Source organism: Dendrobates tinctorius, unplaced genomic scaffold (assembly GCF_039654945.1).
Source record: "Dendrobates tinctorius isolate UK_male_01 unplaced genomic scaffold, ASM3965494v1 ptg000126l, whole genome shotgun sequence".
NCBI lineage: Eukaryota > Metazoa > Chordata > Amphibia > Anura > Dendrobatidae > Dendrobates > Dendrobates tinctorius.
This window is the reverse complement of record NW_027361794.1, coordinates 20,204,614-20,226,524: the sequence shown is the minus strand read 5'-3', so window position 1 is coordinate 20,226,524 and position 21,911 is coordinate 20,204,614. Positions and strand designations below refer to the sequence as shown.

Sequence of the window (21,911 nt, the reverse complement as noted above, 5' to 3'; positions counted from 1 at the left end):
GCAATTTGGCAGGTGGTGAAGAGACAGATGGTTGCTCTTCAGTTCTCTGGCCTTGGGAGGATGCGGAAGTCATTGAAGTGGATGCGTTAGCTGCCATCCATCCGACAACGGCTTCAATTTGTTCGTCACGCAGCAGTGGGGTACGGCGAGGTCCTACAAAGCTGCGCATGAAGGACTGTTGCCTGGTAAAAGTGGGGGATGCCGGGTCACTGGTGGCCGCAGCAGACACCGAATCCCCACGTCCTCTCCCTGCTGAATCCCCCCGTCCTCTCCCTGCTGAAACTCCACGGCCACGACCACGTGCCTTGCTCCCTGCCTTCTTCATCTTGGTAGACTGATAAAGATAGGCAGAAAAGTAAAAAAGGGGTGGCTCAGTGTTCTTATTACTGAACACCTGCTAACCAGTATAAGAAACACTAATTTGGCTAAGAGTGTGTGTACTACACTTTAATATGATCTAATGTGGCCTAGACAACTGTAAAGTGGAGTGTTTGGTGAACTTTATTTCTTTTTTTTTTTGGGGGGGGAAAGGAAAGGATGTGACCAAAGTTTGAAAGCTATGGTATCACAAACTTTTTGGAGCGATTACAATACAGGAAGCTAACCTACAATGCAATTGATGAGGCTCCAAAAAATAGGGTGATACTAGCCTGGCTGGCCCTGAAGGGCACAAGCCAGCAAAAAGGCTCCTCTATCTAATCCTATATAGTGTTTGCAACCAACCAATGACAATGGATGCGGTTGGAAGCACACTAATATAGGAGCAAAAATCTGGCTAAATTAGCTGCAAAAAAAGGACTATGTATGAGGCAGTGACGCACGCTGAGCGGACTACAGCTAGCGGTGGCTGTAGAACACACTGCAACGTGAGCTGCACTCACACACAGAGATGCCTATCAGACAGCCAAAAACAGTGCAGAGAAATGGGCTATAGCACTGAAAGGCTGCTGAAAGGCTCCGCTGTCCACTCCTTTAGTGTTTGCAACCAACGTATATGGATATGTATCGAAGCACACTATACAGGAGAAAAAAAAAACAGCAATAAAAGAAAAATGTGTATGAGGCAGAGACACATGCTGGGCGGCCTACAAGCAGACGTGCCTGCAGGACACACTACACAGCGTGGGTCTGCACTCACACAGCCCTTGCAGACAGCTGTGAAAACAGCGCTGCTAGGAAAAAGCAAGCTACAGTGGTGGTTTATGTAGCCTGGGTTAAGCACTATGTTTTGTGGAATCGCTATTTCTAACTGTCCCTCACAGTCTTCAACAGCAGCCTGTCCCTAACTGAATTCACAGCAGAGTGACCAGAAATGGCAGCTGCAGCGCTTTTTATAGTGCATCATGACATCATTTCAGCAGCCAATCACAGCCATGCCAGTAGTTAACATGCCTACATGCCTAACAGGATGTGCCCACACTTCTGAGGATCGCCATTGGCTGAATCAAATCGAGCGGGCTCCTAGCATTATGGGAACTTCCGATTCCGGTATTCGATATGAAAAAAGTATCGGAACTAAGTATCGGAATTCCGATACAGCTAATATCGGCCGATACCCGATACTTGCGGTATCGGAATGCTCAACACTACACAGCACTAATACTCTTATTCTTTTTTTCTCCACAGTTACCGACCGTTCATTTCTTCCCACACCGTATAGAGCTGTACGCTCCTCACACACTACCGTGTACCGGCTGGTATCACGGACAAATACATGCTGACTATCTGTGTGACTCCGGAAATAAATACGGAGATTTAAATTTTCCCCTACACCATATACAGCTGTACGCTTCTGATACAGTACCATATATCTGCTGTTTGTATTACGGTGAAATCCATACTGAGAAAGCGTGTGTGTGTGACTCCGGAAATAAATACAGAGATTTAAATTTTCCCCTACACCGTATACAGCTGTACGCTCCTTATACAGTACCATATATCTGCTGGTATTTTTGGTACATTTTCCCAAACATGAGGAAGTATGGTGGAAGAGGCCGCGGACATGGGCGGGCCAGCTGGTGCTGATGGTGGTGGTGGTGCATCTGCTGGTTATGCCAAAAGCACAGTAGCACCTAAGGCAGGAGATGTTGAGCCTGCATCATCGTCTGGCTCCAGAAGGCCTGGAAGGCTCCCCTTTCTGGGAGTGGGTAAACCGATTTTAAAGCCGGAGCATCAGGAACAGGTTTTGACTTACATCGCCTCCCCTTCTGAATTTTCAAAAACTGCAAGCACTGAGTCGTCAGTGCAGGCTCCTGGTCAGGAACAACACCTTTCCTTGTGTCCTTCACCCCCACCAAAAGTGAAGGATGCGGCAGGCCGCACTTCAGATTACTCCATGGAGCTCTTTTCACATACCATGCCTGAGTTATCAAGTGAAATCCTGAATCCCCAGTCCAAGATGAATATGACATGGAGTGCACTGATGCACAGTCAGTGCTATATGATTCTGCTGGTACATTCACCCAGAGCACTGCATTGCCCTTGCAGTCTACTGAGCCAGATTATGACCCTGATGAAACTCAGGTGCCCCTTCCCGCATACTATACCACCTTACACGGTGACACAGAGGAAGGTGCAGATGAAATTGAAGTGGAGGTGATGGATGACCCAGTTGTTGATCTGGATTGGCATCCATTGGGGGAAGAGGGTGCCGCTGGCAATAGCTCAGAAGAGGAGGAGGATCCTCAGCAGGCATCGACATCGCAGCTGCGGTTATCTGGCAGGCCCGTAGCAGTCCAAAAATGTGTTAAAAAAACGAGAGTTGCAAGACAGCTTGGCCAGACGGTCAAATTAGCACAGCGTGCAAGCCCTGAAAATTTTTACCATAGTAGGAAGAGTGCAGTGTGGCTCTTTTTTTTACCAAAATCCTATTGATGAGGCAAAGGTTATCTGTAAGAAGTGCGGAAGGACCTTTAGCCGAGGGAAAAATCTCAGAAATTTGAATACCAGTTGCATGCTTAGACATTTAACCAACATGCACTTGCAAGCGTGGACGGACTACAAAATGTCAGGTAGCACATGTGCACCTGCTCCGACTAAAGGTAGCCAGCAACGCTACATCACTTCCCCCACTGTAAGCCCACCGGTTAGCACACCACCAGCAAGAAATATTGAGGTGTCGTCGCAAGGCCAAAGCAGTCAGGGAATCACAATGTTTTTCCAACAAAAGACTGCATCTAGGCCATCACCACCTCCACCATCACCAACCACCTCTCAGTCCGCCATGTCCACCGCTAGTTACACCATATGCAGCTCTCAAGTCCAGCTCACCCTAGCAGAGACTTTGAGAAGGACAAGAATGTACTCATACTCTCATCCACGTACACTAGCTTTGAACTCCTACATTGGCAAACTGATCTCATTAGAGATGATGCCCTTCCATTTGGTTGAAAGCTCAGCATTCTGAGAGCTCATGGCCTACGCTGTCCCACGCTATGACCTACCCAGTCGGCACTTCTTTTCTAGAAAAGCCATCCCTGCCCTCCATCTGCATGTGAAAGACCGCATTGTCCATGCACTCAAACAATCAGTGAGTGGAAAGGTGCACCTCACAACAGATGCATGGGCCAGTAGGCATGGCCAGGGCCACTACGTGTCCATCACTGTGCACTGGGTGAATGATTTGCATGCAGAGTCCACAGGGGACAGCGGTGGTGGGACAGTGCTGCCTAGCCCATGGTATAGGCAACAGTTGGCTGTTGGTGTTCGACCCTCCGCCTCCTCCAGAAGCGAAAGCTCATCAACAAAGCGCAGTCGCACGAGCACACCATCCACAGCTGCCAGAGTTGCACATGAGGTGTCCCACTGTCGAACAGCTAGTGGTAAGTGTCAGCAGGCTGTTTTAAAGATGATGTCTTTGGGCGACAACAGACACACCGCGGAGGTACTGGCCGACTACTTGCAGCGAGAAACTGAGTCATGGCTGGGTAGTCTAGATCTTGAGCAAGGCAAGGTAGTCAGTGATAACGGACGTAATTTTGTGGCGGCCATAGCCCTGGGAAAACTCAAACACATACTTTGCCTGGCTCACACCTTGAACCTGGTTGTGCAGTGCTTCATAAATAATTATCCGGAGTTACCAGCCCTTCTCCATAAGGTGCTAAGACTGTACTCGCACATCCGTCGCTCGCCCGTAGACTCCAGTCGTATGCAGAGGCTGCAGCGATCACTCCACCTCCCCAAGCACCGCCTAATCATAGACGTTGCAACAAGGTGGAACTTCACCATGCACATGGTTGAGAGGCTGTGGGAACAGAGGCAGGCTGTAATGCATTTGTGGGAGGATACACGGGCAGGCAGTATGAGGGCAGGCATCAAGTTGTCGGGTGTTCAGTGGTCAAAGCTGAAAGACCTCTGTAAAGTCCTTCGGTGTTTTGAGGAATGCACACGGCTGGTAAGTGCAGACGACGCCATCATAAGCATGAGCATCCCACTTATGCGTCTGCTCATGCAAACTTTGGCACACATTAAGGATCAGGCGTCTGCAGCGGAGGAGGAAGAGGAGGAGGAGGAGGGAAGCCTTGATGACAGTCAGGCATTGTCTGCTCAGGGAACTATACTGGACGAGGTAGAGGAAGAAGGGGAAGAGGAGGAGGAGGATGATTATTTTGGGGAGGAGGATGCTTCTCAGGGGGCAAGAGAAAATGTTGGCTTGCCAAGGTCAGGTACAGGGTTTGTGCATGACTGGAGGGATGTGAATTTGGCAGAAAGTGTTCCTCCACGCACCACGGGCAGTGCATCATTGACACCTGGAACATTGGCCCACATGTGTGATTATCTCTTGCGGATCCTAAAAAGGGATCCCCGCATTGCCAAAATTATGAAGGATGACGACTACTGGTTGGCCAGCATCCTCGATCCACGCTATAAAGGCAAATTACAGAACATCATGCCACAGGAGAACCTAGAGCTAATATTGGTGAACAAACAAGCAACTCTGGTTAACTGTTTGTTAGAGGCTTTCAAAGCACACAGCAGCGGTGCAGGTTCTACCACGAGCCGTACTGGGCAACATGGAAGAGGTGTTCGTGGTGCACACAGCCGAAGTGGCGTTGGAGACAGGGGTTTCATGACCATGTTGTGGACTGATCTCTCGAGTACCGCTCACATGACTGGTAATACTGAATCGATTGCAACAGAAAGGAGACAGCAGTTGTCAACTATGGTTCAAAATTACCTCTCCGCCCCTATCAATGTTCTCCCTCACAGTTCATTCCCCTTTGACTACTGGGCCTGTAAACTGGACACCTGGCCTGAATTGGCACAATATGCTTTACAGGAGCTCGCTTGCCCTGCTGGTAGTGTGCTATCCAGTGCTGCTGGATCAATCCTGACAGAAAGAAGGACCCAGCTGTCGACCCAAAATGTAGGTGATCTCACCTTCATTAAAATGAACCATGCCTGGGTTTCAAAGGATTTTGTACCACCTTCCCCTGATGACACATAGGTTGCCAGCAAAATGGCTCGCTTTGTCCTCCTCTTCCTCCGACTTCTCCAATTCCTCCATTTGTAGCTGCTGAACGTCCAGCCTACACCTCAACATATGCCAGTTTTTCCACCTCCCTAACTGGGCTGTACCCCCCACAACTTTAGCCAAATAACCCCCAGTTTTCCATGCGTTACTATTATTATAATGTAAATGAAGGTTTACAAGCTTAAGCAATAAGAATTGATGTCGTTGCCATTGAAATGGGCACTGTAGGTGTGATTACTGTCCTCCACTCACTGCCGACTTTTATTCCCCATTGACTTGCATTGGGGTCGGGTTGGGTTTCGGTTGAAACTCCGACCGATTTCGTTCGACTCGACTTTTGTTAAAGTCGGGTGGTCCGAAACCCGATTCGACCCTTCCTGAGGCAAAGTCACTCATCTCTACATATGACATATACAACTTATGCAATGAAGTGGGCAGGCTGACTTGAGTTTGGAAGCGTTTCACAACGACCCAATTCACGACTATAAGTCAAATCTGAATTTTATAATATGCAAAATGGAGATAATATGAGAACATTGTCAAGCAAAGAAGTTTAACTTTAAATCGCCTGGTATGTGGTGGTCAATGGGAAAGTCGGTTTGCCACCTTTAAGGCTACCTCCCAAACCACGTTTTCCATACAGGAACAACTCATGAGTCTAAGCATTTATTGCAAATCATTAGGAGATAGCAAAGGATGTCATCTGGAAAGATAAATTGTAAGACAGCAGGACTTAAGGGAGCAGAATTTATGTCGACTTTTAAAGCCAGGGACACATATATCACAAAATAGGTTTGATGCCTCCTGTAGCAAATCAAGACCCAACATTTTTACAAATTTACTGTTTGGGAGAAGAACAGATGCGAGCTGATCACCGTTGTGAAGCTATACCGGAGACACAAAAAGACATTATTTTGAATTTGCAAAGATTTTTCCATCAACACAATCAGTTAGTAACCCTTTTTAAAATAGCCTTAGTGCGGAATATCAGGCTGTAATAAGAGCAGACAAGACACTGGCTGGTGAGCGGAAATGGAGGTTTACTTCTCCCAGTGTTAACGAAGGAGCTATTGTAATGGTTGGACGGGACTTTCTAAGCCGAGATATAATTATTCAGCAATGACGTGAAAATCTTCAACGTATTACAGAAACAACATAGATCATCTGTTGCTCTGCAATATCCTATAATACTGTGGAATGGCCAAGATGGCGATCACTATAATCAAACGCAGACTGATCCCAACATTGCTAGGCCAGCCAATAAACCAACCAATAAAAAATATCATCTATGGACTTCTACACCTACCAAAATGATGATCACATAACAATGTAGGCAACTTTTTCATCAATGTATAGCAGAAATGTCAAGGTGGAAAGCGAGCGTCTTTTGTACTTACAACTGAACCAACAAAAACTTACAGGGAGGCCAAAAGTTTGGTCTGATGGAAGATGCTCCACCCTGGGACCTTGCAGGAGGCGTCCCTCACTCGCTTCCCACCTCATCTTCTACCCCTGGTCCCTATAATAACTACAACCTGTGCACCTTCCAATCCCCGGGCTCTTTGGGACAGATACAGAGAATATCCTAGAGAAGATATTCATAGAGAGCACAGGAGAGATAATCCGGACTGAGACATAAATGTCACTGCCGACATATTCACCAAAGTCCTCCTGACTCCAGAAGAAAGGAGCAAATGTATCAGTAGTAAAGCTCTAATAGCATCAGGGTTACCGGCACCAGCTCCACCGGACTCCGGGGTTATGGACGGAGAGATTCTGAGAGGAAAGCCATGATATGGAGAAGATGAGAGAATGTGTCCCATTATATAAGCCTCTATGGTGATGACCACAGATCGGAGGATTTGGCAATTATGGCATCGTCTGGGATTGTGACCGCTCTCTAAGATGGAGGCCGCACGGCTCATTCACCAATAGGATCACCCCTGTATCTAGCGCTCTTGGAAACTCCCGTCTGTAAGATCACTAAGGTCTAGAAGGATCCAATCACTTAAAGGGGGAATTGTTCTACTGTTTACAATGTTACCTGTTCTTAAAGGAGCAATTCCATCAGATGAGCAGAATACCTGTCAGCACAGCAGAGTCCTGCGTACACGGAGGCCCCTGATCATGTGACCCCTGACTCCTCCCCTCCTGTGACCTCATCACAGGTCCTGTGCGCACAGAGCAGCCGTATATGTGGAGTGCGGCTCGGTTGGGTCTAGTTTGGAGTTGACTTTTTGTGGTCCTCAAAAAATCAATTCCATTCTAGCTGATTCACTAGTGAACTGTCTAGATCGGAGTTGATTTTTTGAGGCCTCATTTTATCTACTCCACGCTAGACGGCTCACTACTGAAGTGACTAGATCGGAGTGAAAAATATTCAGGATTGAGAGTCCTCAGTAGTTGATACCTTTTAATGGCTAACTGAAAAGATGGTAATACATTGCAAGCTTTCGAGACTACTCAGGTCTCTTCATCAGGCTAGACTAATACAAAATCTGAAGTCACATATTTATACACAATACAGCACAGAAAAAATGCAATAGATGAGACAAGTGACGTGAAGCAGAACTATCAATATGGGAGAGGGAGAAACATAAATATTGGACCAGTACATAGATAAGGAGTCCGGATGTTTTATGGTCCTCTGATTGGGGTCTAGTTCTGTGTTGTGATGCCCCCACACGGTTTTAAAAGGAAATTCCTTAATTGATGTAAAAAGACATAAATCCATGCGACACATTCATTCCAGCACTGAGAGTGTCAAAGGTCGTCATAAATTTATACTCCCAAACTCGTCTCTCTCTCTGAGAATTGAAGTTACCTTTTAATACCAGTACTTTCATATCCATGCTGCTGTGATCAGGGATACAGAAATGTTTTGCCACAGGTATATCCATTCTTTTTTCTCTTATTGTGTGATGATGAGCAATCATCCTTGTTCTAAGCTTTTGCCCTGTCTCCCCCACATACAGACCCCCAGTTGGACATTTAGTACAAATAATTAAGTACACCACATTAGATGTAATGCAGGTGAAAGTACCTGACGTTGGTTTTGTCAAGTATTTACCTCGTAAGGGGATATCAAGCGTCTTCACTTACCCCAAAACCCCCCACCGTGACCATAAAATGACCACCCCCAACTAGGCGCCAACTAATACACAGACACCGGTATTTCTTTTGGAATTTTATGGCCACAGCAGCCTTTTATTATAACAATAAACAAACAATAAACACTGTATCATAAACAATACAATGAATTTAACCCTGGAAGGAGAAGTCCTTGAAGCCACAAGATCGTGGTGAAATAGTACAAATATCGTGGACAACCCCCGACCATTTGCTCCCAGCCATTACCCCACAGGCTCGGGAGCACCAGCACACCAATAGATGTTGTCCACAAACTCCTTGGGGATCCGCCCTCTTCCGACGGAAAACTCCCCATCCACCTTTCACCAGATCACGACCAGCATACCTTTAAACGAAGGAGACCCTACCCAGAGAGTCTCCCAAACCAATTTCCACCGACTTCAAGGACTCCCCCTCCCCCAAAACCGCCATGACCCAAAATAGAATCACGTACAACCAACCCAAGAGAAAAAAGGGAGGGAGGGTGGGACTGCTCAGGAGCTGGGACAACAGGAACAGAGAGCGGGCGCCCCCAGACCCTGCATTAAATACCCCCTAGCTCCCCCTCCCCTTTAACCCTTCCCCTTCCCTCAGTATCTTCCAACCCCCCGTCATGTTGGCCTCCGCCCACGCCTCCTCTAGGGGGTTGGGAGGCTCACTCCGGCCATTTCTTGACGTTAGTATTGTCAAGTATTTACCTCATAAGGGGATATCAAGCGTCTTCACTTACCCCAAAACCCCCCACCGTGACCATAAAATGACCACCCCCAACTCGGCGCCAACTAATACACAAATATTCAGGATTGAGAGTCCTCAGTAGTTGATACCTTTTAATGGCTAACTGAAAAGATGGTAACACATTGCAAGCTTTCGAGACTACTCAGGTCTCTTCATCAGGCTAGACTAATACAAAATCTGAAGTCACATATTTATGCACAATACAGCCTAGAAAAAATGCAATAGATAAGACAAGTGACGTGAAGCAGAACTATTAATATGGGAGAGGGAGAAACCTAAATATAAACATTGGACCAGTTCATAGATAAGGAGTCTGGATGTTTTATGGTCCTCTGATTGGGGTCTAGTTCTGTGTTGCCCCGCAAGGTTTTAAAAGGAAATTCCTTAATAGATGTAAAAAGACATAAATCCATGCGACACATTCATTCCAGCACTGAGAGTGTCAAAGGTCGTCATAAATTTGTACTCCCAAACTCGTCTCTCTCTCTGAGATGTGAAGTTACCTTTCAATACCAGTAATTTCATATCCATGCTGCTGTGATCAGGGATACAGAAATGTTTTGCCACAGGTAGATCCATTCTTTTTTCTCTTATTGTGTGACGATGAGCATTCATCCTTGTTCTAAGCTTTTGCCCTGTCTCCCCCACATACAGACCCCCAGTTGGACATTTAGTACAAATAATTAAGTACACCACATTAGATGTAATGCAGGTGAAAGTACCTGGGATCTTGTAGTCCTGATGTGAGTTGGGGATCTTTATCTTGTCCGTGGTCATTATAAATGGACAGGTTTTACATTTTTTCTGCTTTCCGTGCAACCAGAAAAAATGTAAAACCTGTCCATTTATAATGACCACGGACAAGATAAAGATCCCCAACTCACATCAGGACTACAAGATCCCAGGTACTTTCAGCTGCATTACATCTAATGTGGTGTACTTAATTATTTGTACTAAATGTCCAACTGGGGGTCTGTATGTGGGGGAGACAGGGCAAAAGCTTAGAACAAGGATGAATGCTCATCGTCACACAATAAGAGAAAAAAGAATGGATCTACCTGTGGCAAAACATTTCTGTATCCCTGATCACAGCAGCATGGATATGAAATTACTGGTATTGAAAGGTAACTTCACATCTCAGAGAGAGAGACGAGTTTGGGAGTACAAATTTATGACGAACTTTGACACTCTCAGTGCTGGAATGAATGTGTCGCATGGATTTATGTCTTTTTACATCAATTAAGGAATTTCCTTTTAAAACCTTGCGGGGCAACACAGAACTAGACCCCAATCAGAGGACCATAAAACATCCAGACTCCTTATCTATGAACTGGTCCAATGTTTATATTTATGTTTCTCCCTCTCCCATATTGATAGTTCTGCTTCACGTCACTTGTCTTATCTATTGCATTTTTTCTAGGCTGTATTGTGCATAAATATGTGACTTCAGATTTCGTATTAGTCTATGCCTGATGAAGAGACCTGAGTAGTCTCGAAAGCTTGCAATGCGTTACCATCTTTTCAGTTAGCCATTAAAAGGTATCAACTATTGAGGACTCTCAATCCTGAATATTTTTCTATCCACTGGCTAACACGGTACAAAGATATACATCTTTCCTGTAACTAATACACAGACACCGGTATTTCTTTTGGAATTTTATGGCCACAGCAGCTTTTTATTATAACAATAAACAAACAATAAACACTGTATCATAAACAATACAATGAATTTAACCTTGGAAGGAGAAGTCCTTGAAGCCACAAGATCGTGGTGAAATAGTACAAATATCGTGGACAACCCCCGACCATTTGCTCCCAGCCGTTACCCCACAGGCTCGGGAGCACCAGCAAACCAATAGATGTTGTCCACAAACTCCTTGGGGATCCGCCCTCTTCCGACGGAAAACTCCCCATCCACCTTTCACCAGATCACGACCAGCATACCTTTAAACGAAGGAGACCCTACCCAGAGAGTCTCCCAAACCAATTTCCACCGATTTCAAGGACTCCCCCTCCCCCAAAACCGCCACAACGAGGGGCCTTTGAACACCTCAACGACCCGAGACCCCCACAACCCGCCACGCGGCAGCCTTCTCTATACCCTCCTGAAGGGCAAGGGCCCAAATATCGGAACCGACTGCATTCAAGTGAATCCTGTCCGCCAACCAGTAATCGCCCTCACCCTTCTCCAAATCAAAATGTCGCACGGCAACTCCCCCGTTTTTAACTATAAAAGCGGACACCGCTCTGTTAACCTTGATCCTGGCCCGATTGACCTTCTCCAACGATCTCATGGACCGCCAACGCCTGCGTGGCACGATCTCCGACCACACAATCGTGACTTCCCGATAAGTCACCCACAACCGCAAGCAATCTTGCTTAATGTCCTTGATCAACTCCCGGAAGGGACGAACAGCCAGATCATTACCCCCAGCATGAATAACGAGAACATCTGGTGCCCGGTCCAAACGAACACACTCATGAATTTCCGGCAAAACCCGACGCCACACCAGGCCCCGAAAACCGATCCACCGCACCACCGCCGCCGATCTGGAAATTCCCAACTGTCTGCCGTCGGTCCTGACATCAGCTCTCACCGCTCCCCAGTAAACAAAGGAGTGACCAAATATCCAAACCAGCAGCGGTTCCGTACCTGAAACACAAAACGACACTCACAGAAACATATCGCAAGAAAATGCACCAATACTTGCAATATTTAATCAACCCCATGGACCACGCCAACCGGACACAGCTCCTGCACGCCGGAAGGCCGAACATAACTCCGATACCGATTAGACCTCCACCCTCCTATACGCTGTATGCAAGAGGGACCCAAACCACGCTCAGCTGCCTCAGTCGCCGCACCAATCCGAAAAGAATGCAAAGCAAACCTAGAATCATCCAAACCCAAACACCGAATTGACTTCTTAAACACCGCACCAAACTGATATCGAGACAGACTTCCCCCGTCTGCGTGACACAACAAAGATCCGCCCAAACTAGGACGAAGATCCCAAAATCCACGTAAACACTGAGCCGGGCACATTCTGGAACCAGAGACAACCCCCAACACCACTCGACGGCCTTTCCCAGCCTGGTCCGTTTTCGACCTCCTTAGCCAAAATTCGACGCCCTGAGCGGTCAACGTCACATCCCTGGCTAACAACCCGCCCACAGACCCTTTATTGTGAGACACAAGTTCCCCGATCCGCAGTGCCCCAAAAAATGCAAAGGAAAAAGCCAGCCAAAACAGCGCAACCTCATAACCATCCGCTCATACCGATCCCGGAACCAAACCCAATTGCTCAGCATATTAAATGACACTGGCCGCCTCAAATCACCCCCCCCGAAAGCGGCCAAAACCTTTCGCCGCCTGCCTAACCAAAAACGTTTTTGTCAAATCCCTGTGCCCGCGCAACCGAAAACCGAAAGACAATCCGGCCAACAAACGTGTCACCTTCGCCCGAGACCAACCTTCGTTTGCGCCCTGCCCCAACCACGACAACAACAGACCCTCTTGCTCAAGCCTGGCCCCACTGGCGGAGCCAGCCGTAATGACCTCTTCCCACGCACACCACACATTCCGGTGGGCCTCCGGTTTTTGGTGCCAAAGACGATACGATCAGTGACTCCGCGGCTCGTAAGCCACCCTCCACAATTCCTCCGGACAAATCAGACCCTCGAACTCTGCCTCCGGAACCAAGGAACGAAAACGATCCTACTGCAAGCGAGAGAGAGAATCAGCTATCTCATTCTTCACTCCAGGCACATGTGTCGCCGTCACATGCGCATTCAAAGACAAACATGCTAGCACCAACTTCTGCAAAACCCTGACCACTGGAGGGGACGATGCAGTAAGACCATTAATCGCGCTCACCACCCCCATGTTGTCACAATTGAAACGAACGCGCCGATTCCGAAACTCCTGACCCCACAAATGAACTGCCACCAGAATCGGAAAGATCTCCAACAACGTGATATTGCGCACCAACCCAGCCGAAACCCAAGCGACGGGCCACTGAGCGGCGCACCACTGCCCTCCAAAATAAGCACCAAAACCGAATCCGCCTGCCGCATCCGTGAACAAATCCAAAGCATCGTTGCAGACCACATCAGCCATCACCAACGAACGACCGTTGTACGTCTCCAAAAAGGACTCCCAAACCTCCAAATCGGCCCTGAGCTCCGCCGACAATCTCACAAAATGATGGGGAGCCCGGACCCCCGAAATAGCGCTAGCCAGCCTACGTGAAAAAACTCGACCCATCGGCATTACCCGACAAGCGAAGTTAAGCTTACCCAACAGCGACTGGAGGTCCCTCAACGATATTTTACGCAACCGACGTGCGCGAACAACCTCAGCCCTCAAATCATCAAGCTTGTCTTCCGGCAACCGGAATTCCCATTTGACCGTATCAATGACGATCCCCAGAAAACGCAAACACGTACCGGGACCCTCAGTTTTTCTGGGTGCCAACGGAACCCCGAACCGATCCGCCACCCACTCAATCGCCTTCAAAATCCTGAGACAACGCGAAGAGTCCGCCGGGCCAATGCACAGGAAATCGTCCAAATAATGAACTATCGAGTTACAACCAGAGACATCGCACACGACCCATTCCAGAAAAGAGCTAAAAGCCTCAAAATACGCACAAGACAAGGAACAACCCATAGGTAAACACCTATCTACAAAAAACCTGTCTTCCCAGAAACAGCCCAACAACCTCACGCTGTCTGTGTGAACCGGAAGCAAACGAAAAGCGGACTCAACATCGGTCTTAGCCATAAGGGCCCCACGACCACATTTCTGGACCCAACCTGCCGCTTCATCAAATGAAGAGTATACCACTGAACAAATCTCCGGATCGATACCGTCGTTAACCGACCTCCCCCGCGGGTGAGACAAATGCTGAATAAGCCGAAACTTATTGGGCTCCTTCTTCGGAACCACCCCCAACGGGGAAACAACCAAATTCGGAAAAGGAGGAGACACGAAAGGGCCCGCCATGCGCCCCAATGAAACTTCTTTTTGGATCTTCTCCAAAACAACTGACGGATGCTCCAAAGCAGAGCGCAAATTTTTCAAAACAAACGGGATTTCAAACGGAGGATCCGGAATCCGAAAACCCTCCTCAAAACCAGAATACAACAGCCCCGCTCCTACCCTATCAGGGTATCTATTTAGATAAGGGACCATCCTTTCCAGATTCACTGGAGTCTCCCCCTTGCAAATTACCCCTACCGGATTTGGACTTCGCTTTTTTAAAACACTTGGATGCCCCATGTGAGGAACCATTGCAGTTTGAGCACAGGTGTTTAAATTTACAGTTGGCCCCAAACTTACACTGGCCATCATTAAACTGCCAGCACACCCCCGCCTTGTGCGTTCCAGACTGCCCTTGACCCCCACCACCCGCAGAGCCGGCAGTGCCGCTATTCTGGCTGGTGCTTCCAGCCCCCCCAAGAAAGGAACTCCCAGACTTATTTTGCGCTATCACCCGCATCCACACGCCAATATCTTTTTGGTCCCAGTGGATAGCCGGACGCACAGCTTTCCTCTGACGAAACTGCTCGTCATACCGCAGCCACGCCTGCCCGCCATACACTCTATAAGCCTCCCCAATAGCATCCAAATAACAAAATAACGCGGAGCAATTATCAGGGGCCTGTTCCCCAATAACACTCACCAAAATAGCAAACGCCTGCTGCCAATTTACAAATGTCTGAGGAATCAAGCGCCACCTCCGCTTTTCCTCCTCTTCCTTTTTGCTATCCTCTTTCTTACTTTTGTCCAAATTAAACTTCTCAAGAGGCAATAGCGAAAATATTTCAACATATTCATCCTTCCAAATCCGCTCTTTCACCTCCTTTTTCAAATGGGCCCCCAACGAACCCTCAAAACACACATACACCTCGCCATGCGCCCGATCATCCAGACGCACACGACACTCCTTTTCCTTCTCGGTTTGCACCGACACCGAAACCGGCATGCCAACACAAGGGCCCGACGCACCCGCGCCCTGACCCACCAACCCGCCACCCTGTGGCCCAACCCACGCTGCAACTGGCGACGACCCCACAAAACCCTGCTCCAAACGCAAAAGCAAGCTACGCACATCCGCCAACACATCACATACTCTCCAAGCCGACCCTGAACTGCTAAAACCAGCCTCAACCCTGCCAACCCCGGACTCAGCTAAGGGGCCCCCAACCGCCACAGATGAAGACAAAAGAGGGTGACAAACAGGGGACATAGACGCATACTCACCGGGCTGCGAGGGGGCTGTGTGCCCTCCAGCCGGAAATCCTGGATCCCCAGATGATGACGCCTCGTGGACTTCGCGCCTCCCGGCAGCTAACTCACCGCCTCGTTGGTGCGGCCCGACCACCCCTGCAGACTGAGCCGGGGTGGGAGGCCTGAACCCCCCGGCGGAACTGGGCAGCGACACCCCCAAAAAGGAAGGCTCCTGCCTCCCCCCGCCGAGAGTCACTTCGGCCACTGGGAGCCCGACAGTGTCCTCCGCTCCTGTCTTCTTGCAGCCGGCACAGACTCCGCCGGGCTGCCCTCTGGTCCCGCTGCAGGCATGGGGCTGTGGCACCATATCGGGGGGTCCGCGGCGAGCACCGCTGCAGGGGCACCGCAGCAGCGCCCCCCCCGTTCCCGACAGTTCCCCACCACGGCCTGGCAGGCCGCACGGCTCGTCCACCGCTGCTGCGGCCCCCCGAAGATCCAGGAGCAACCGGAAGTCAGGCGCGCGCCGGCCCCGCCCCCTTCCGGCCGCGGGGCAAAGGTCCGGACGCCGCCGCAGGGCCTCGCCGCCCGGAAGGATTCCTCCCAGGCCGCGCACCCCCGGACGGGGAAGGCTGCGTCGCGCAGCCTGGAGGGTCCCGGGAGGGGCTCCGGCGGCGACGCGAGGCCCGGGGAGCGGTGTCGGGGGACAGCCGCTCTGGAGGCCGCACCCGCCGGGGCCTCCGATCTCTCACCGCGGCCTGCCCCGGCGCCTGATGAAGCAGGCCGGCCACCTGCGCCTCCAGCCAGCCGGGAGGCTGCCCTGCTGCTGCCGCCAGCAGTCTGTCCAGGGCCTGGTCCACTCCCGACATCCTGGTAAGTGTTGTGGGACTGCTCAGGAGCTGGGACAACAGGAACAGAGGGCGGGCGCCCCCAGACCCTGCATTAAATACCCCCTAGCTCACCCTCCCCTTTAACCCTTCCCCTTCCCTCATTATCTTCCAACCCCCCGTCATGTTGGCCTCCGCCCACGCCTCCTCTAGGGGGTTGGGAGGCTCACTCCGGCCATTTCTTGGGATCTTGTAGTCCTGATGTGAGTTGGGGATCTTTATCTTGTCCGTGGTCATTATAAATGGACAGGTTTTACATTTTTTCTGGTTGCAAGGAAAGGTTCCTGCAGCTGTTGGAGAGGACAGGGAGCTTCTGACAATGATGCTTCTTAAATTTGGGGGCTGCCTAAAACACAGCAGTGAGGGGTCTGGAAAAATGGATTTTAATCGGTCATCTTTTTGTAGTAAAGGTTGTAATTTCCGTGCAGCTCCCCTTAGCACCTCCAGATTTGGATTGTAGGTGACTACTAGAGGCACTCGGTTATTTTCTTCTTTAGCTTTGTAATTTAGCAGGTGATTCCTTGACAATCTGGTGGCTCTTGTAATTTGGTTTTCAATTGTTCTTGGATGGTTACCCTGATTCAAAAAGGTCTTTTTGAGGCGACCAAGGTGTTTGTCTCTATCCATGGGGTTGGAACATATACGATTGTATCTGATGGCTTGGCTATAGATAATAGAGTTCTTTATGTGTTTTGGATGGAAACTGTCCCATTTAAGGTATGTCTCTATTTCATTGTTTTTTAGCTTAATGATGGTGTCCAAAAAATTAATCTCAGTACTGGAGTAGTTGAGTGTTAAATTGATGGTGGGATGAAATTGATTAAACTGTTCGTGGAACGCCTTTAGCTGTTGCTCAGACTCCGTCCAGATGATTAGAATATCATCAATGAAGCGGTAGTAGGCCAGGGGCCTGATGGGGCATGAGGACAAAAAGTCGCTTTCAAGCTTTGCCATGAAAAGATTTGCATACTGTGGAGCCATTTTACTTCCCATAGCTGTGCCAGTCTCCTGTAGATAGATCCTGTTGTCAAATTCAAAGTAATTGTGGGTGAGGATGAATTTTATAAGTTTCACCACAGCATCAGCATCAGTCCCTGTGTTTTCCATGAAGAATTTGCAGGCATTTAAACCATCTTGGTGTGGGATATTAGAGTACAAAGATTCCACATCCATGGTGGCCAGGATGGTTCCTTCTGGTAGAGGACCTATTGCTACTAGTTTATTCAATAGGTCAGTTGTGTCCTGAACAGTGTCGGACTGGCCCACCGGAGAACCGGAGGATTCTCCGGTGGGCCCTGGCATCTGGTGGGCCCTGGCACCTGCTGGCATACAGGGCCAGCAGTTGCCTAGGGCCCCCGCTGCTCCAGGGGCCCCCAGCCAGTGGTGTGTTGCACACTATGCAGCTGCTATGGGGGCCTCTGCCAGCGGAGCAGCAGCGGGTGTCAGGAGGCAGGAGCCCCTGTCCCCGCTGCTAAAGAGAAATGAATATTCACTGCGAAGCAGTGAATATCATTTCAGGTCTCCACCCCCAGAGGCCCCGCCCCCAGCCCAGTAAGCTGCTCTGCAGACTACAGCTGTAAATCAGGGCCGGCGCCGCCCTCAGTCCCCTCTGCTCCTGGCTCACAGCCAGTGCGCGATGACGTCACTACATCGCGCACCCGCTGTGTGTCTGGCAGAGGGGGCAGCTCCTGACACTGAAGCCGGCTGCCGGGATCAGCGTGGGAGCGAGGAGGAGAGGTGAGTATTGTGTTTTGGTTTTTTTTTTATATCTCTCTCGCTCTCTCTATCTGTCTCTATCTATCTATCTATCTATCTCTATATATCTCTCTATCTCTCTTATATCTATCTATCTTTCTATCTCTATCTATTATCTATATCTATCTATCTCTATATCTATCTCTATCCATTATCTATATCTATCTATTTCTATATCTATCTCTATCTATCGCTCTATCTTTCTATCTCTACATCTATCTCTATATCTATCTGTATCTATTATCTATATCTATCTATTTCTATATCTATCTCTATCGCTCTATCTTTATATCTATCTTTCTATCTCTACATCTATCTCTATATCTATCTATCTCTATATCTTTCTATATATATCTCTATATCTATCTATTATGTCTATCTATCTATCTCTATATCTATCTATCTTACTCTATCTATCTCTATATCTATTATCTCTATATTTATTATCTATCTACCATCTATATCTATCTATCTTTATCTATATATATATATCTCTAATATCTATATATATCTATCTATATACCTATCTATCTATTTATCTATCCGTTATATATCTCTATATCTTTTCTCTGTATCTATCTATCTCTATATCTATATCTCTCGCTATCTATCGCTCTATCTCTATATCTATATCTATCTCTATATCTATCTTTATATCTATATCTATATATCTATCTCTATCTATCTCTATATCTATATCTCTCGCTATCTATCGCTCTATCTCTATATCTATATCTATCTCTATATCTATCTTTATATCTATATCTATATATCTATCTCTATCTATCTCTATATCTATCTCTATATCTATCTCTATTTCTCTCTATATCTATCTCTATATCTCTATAGCTATCTATCTATATATCTCTATCTATCTCTATATCTATCTCTCTGTATATCTATCTATCGCTCTATCTCTATATCTATCTTTCTATCTCTATATCTATATATCTATCTATCTATCTTTCTCTATCTATTTATCTCTATATCTTTTCTCTGTATCTATCTCTCTCTATATCTATATCTATCTATCTCTATATATATCTATTATCTCTATATATCTATTTCTCTCTATATCTCTCTCTATATCTATCTATCTATTTATCTCTATCTCTATATCTATCTCTCTGTATATCTATCTATCTTTCTATCTCTACATCTATCTCTATATCTATCTTTCTCTATCTATCTATTTATCTCTATCTATTATCTATATCTATCTCTATCTATCTATCGCTCTATCTCTATATCTATCTTTCTATCTATCTCTATATCTATCTCTATATCTATCTATATCTATATCTATCTATTATGTCTATCTATCTAGCTATCTCTATTATCTATATCTACCTATCTCTATATCTTTCAATCTTACTCTATCTCTATATCTATCTGTTATCTCTATATTTATTATCTATCTTTATCTATCTATCTCTATCTATTATCTATATCTATATCTATCTCTCTATTTATCGATCTCTGTATCTATCTCTCTCTATATCTATCTCTCTCTCTATCTACCGCTCTCTCTATCTCTATCTATCTTTATATCTATATCTATCTATCTCTATATCTATCTATTATCTCTATATCTATCTACCTATCTATCTCTATATCTATCTCTATATCTATATCTGTTTCTGTCTATATCTATCTCTATATCTCTCTCTCTATAGCTATCTATATATTATCTCTATATCTATCTATCTATATATTATCTCTATATCTATCTCTATATCTATCTGTTATCTCTATATCCATATCTATCTCTATATCTATCTATCTCTATATCTATCTTTCTATCTAACACTATATCTCTATATCTATCTCTATATCTCATTATCTATCTATCTCTATCTCTCTCTCTTTATCTATCTATCTATTGATCTATCCATCTATCTCTATATCTATCTATTATATCTATCTATTATCTCTATTATTTATATCTATCTATCCATCTATCTATCTAGCTATCTCTATCTATCTCTATATCTATCTATCTTTCTAACTCTATATCTATCTATCTCTATACATATCTCTATATCTACCTCTATATCTATCTTTCTATATCTATCTCTATATCTATCTATCTATCTCTATATCTATTATCTCTATATCTATCTATCTCTATATATATCTCTATATCTATTTTTATTTATAGCCATCTATCTATATGTATTTATCTCTATAACTATCTATATATGTCTATATTATTATTATTATTATTATTATTATTATTATTATATCTGTATATCTCTATCTATTATCTATCTCTATCTATTATCTATCTCTATCTATATATCTATCTATCTCTATATCTTTCTATCTATAGCTATCTATCTCTATATCTATCTATCCATTATCTATTTTCTATCTATCTCTATATCTATCTACCTATCGATCTATCTATCTATATTTCTTTCTATATCTATCTTTATATCTATCTCTATCTATCTCTATGAATCTTTCTATCTATATCTATCCATTATCTACTTTCTATCCATTATCTACTATCTATCTCTATATCTATCTATTTCTACATCTATCTTTCTATCTATATCTATCTAACTCTATATCTATATATCTATATAGCATTATACCCTATGAGGGGGGCAGTATTATACCCTATGAGGGGGGCAGTATTATACCCTATGAGGGGGGCAGTATTATACCCTATGAGGGGGGCAGTATTATTCCCTATGAGGGGGTGCATTATACCCTATGAGGGGGTGCATTATACCCTATGAGGGGGTGCATTATTCCCTATGAGGGGGGCAGTATTATACCCTATGAGGGGGGCAGTATTATACCCTATGAGGGGGTGCATTATACCCTATGAGGGGGTGCATTATTCCCTATGAGGGGGGCAGTATTATACCCTATGAGGGGGTGCATTATACCCTATGAGGGGGTGCATTATTCCCTATGAGGGGGGCAGTATTATACCCTATGAGGGGGTGCATTATACCCTATGAGGGGGTGCATTATTCCCTATGAGGGGGGCAGTATTATACCCTATGAGGGGGGCAGTATTATATTCTATGAGGGGGTGCATTATATTCTATGAGATGGCTGCATTATACTATGTGAGGGGGCTGCTTTATATTCTATGAGATGGCTGTATTATATTCTATGAGATGGCTGCATTATATTCTATGAGGGGTCTACATTATATTCTATGAGGGGGCTGCTTTATATTCTATGAGGGGGCTACCCCAACTCCTGCTACATAATTAAGACATGTACAACCTTATATTATACCAGGATATTAGCGTGTTTTACCGCATAATTGGTGGTCTGGTATTTAACTCTATGCAGCTACATAGTGGGCCCCAAGAATGATTTTCTCTGGTGGGCCCAAGGTGTTCCAGTCCAACGCTGGTCCTGAATGTAGCTGGATGTATCCTTCACCAGTGGTTTAAGAATACCCTCTACCCATCCAGATACCTGCTCAGTGAGGGTGCCCACACATGAAATAATTGGTCTTCCTGGATTTCCAGATTTGTGGATTTTGGGAAGCATGTAGAATGTCCCTATTCTTGGAGTCTCTGGTATCAGATCATCGCCAGCTCTTATGGACTGGTCAGGCAGACAAGAAACCAACTTGTTTAGTTCCTTGTAATAGTCCTGTGTAGGATCCGACTCCAATTTTCTGTAGTAGCGTGTGTCCATAAGTTGCCTGTTTGCTTCCTTCATG

At 46.2% G+C, this 21,911-nt stretch overlaps 2 protein-coding genes across 3 annotated transcripts in view; both read right to left on the bottom strand.

Annotated features, from left to right (window-relative positions):
- Positions 1–7,620, bottom strand: part of LOC141047076 (uncharacterized) — a 43,933-nt gene extending 36,313 nt beyond the window's left edge. For both annotated transcript variants that reach the window (XM_073542018.1, XM_073542019.1), the window contains exon 1: positions 7,518–7,620. The gene's annotated coding sequence lies outside the window, so the exon portion shown is untranslated. The remainder of the gene's footprint in view (positions 1–7,517) is intronic.
- Positions 1–21,911, bottom strand: part of LOC141047073 (uncharacterized) — a 503,490-nt gene that overhangs the window by 140,938 nt on the left and 340,641 nt on the right. The gene's annotated exons all lie outside the window — the stretch shown is intronic.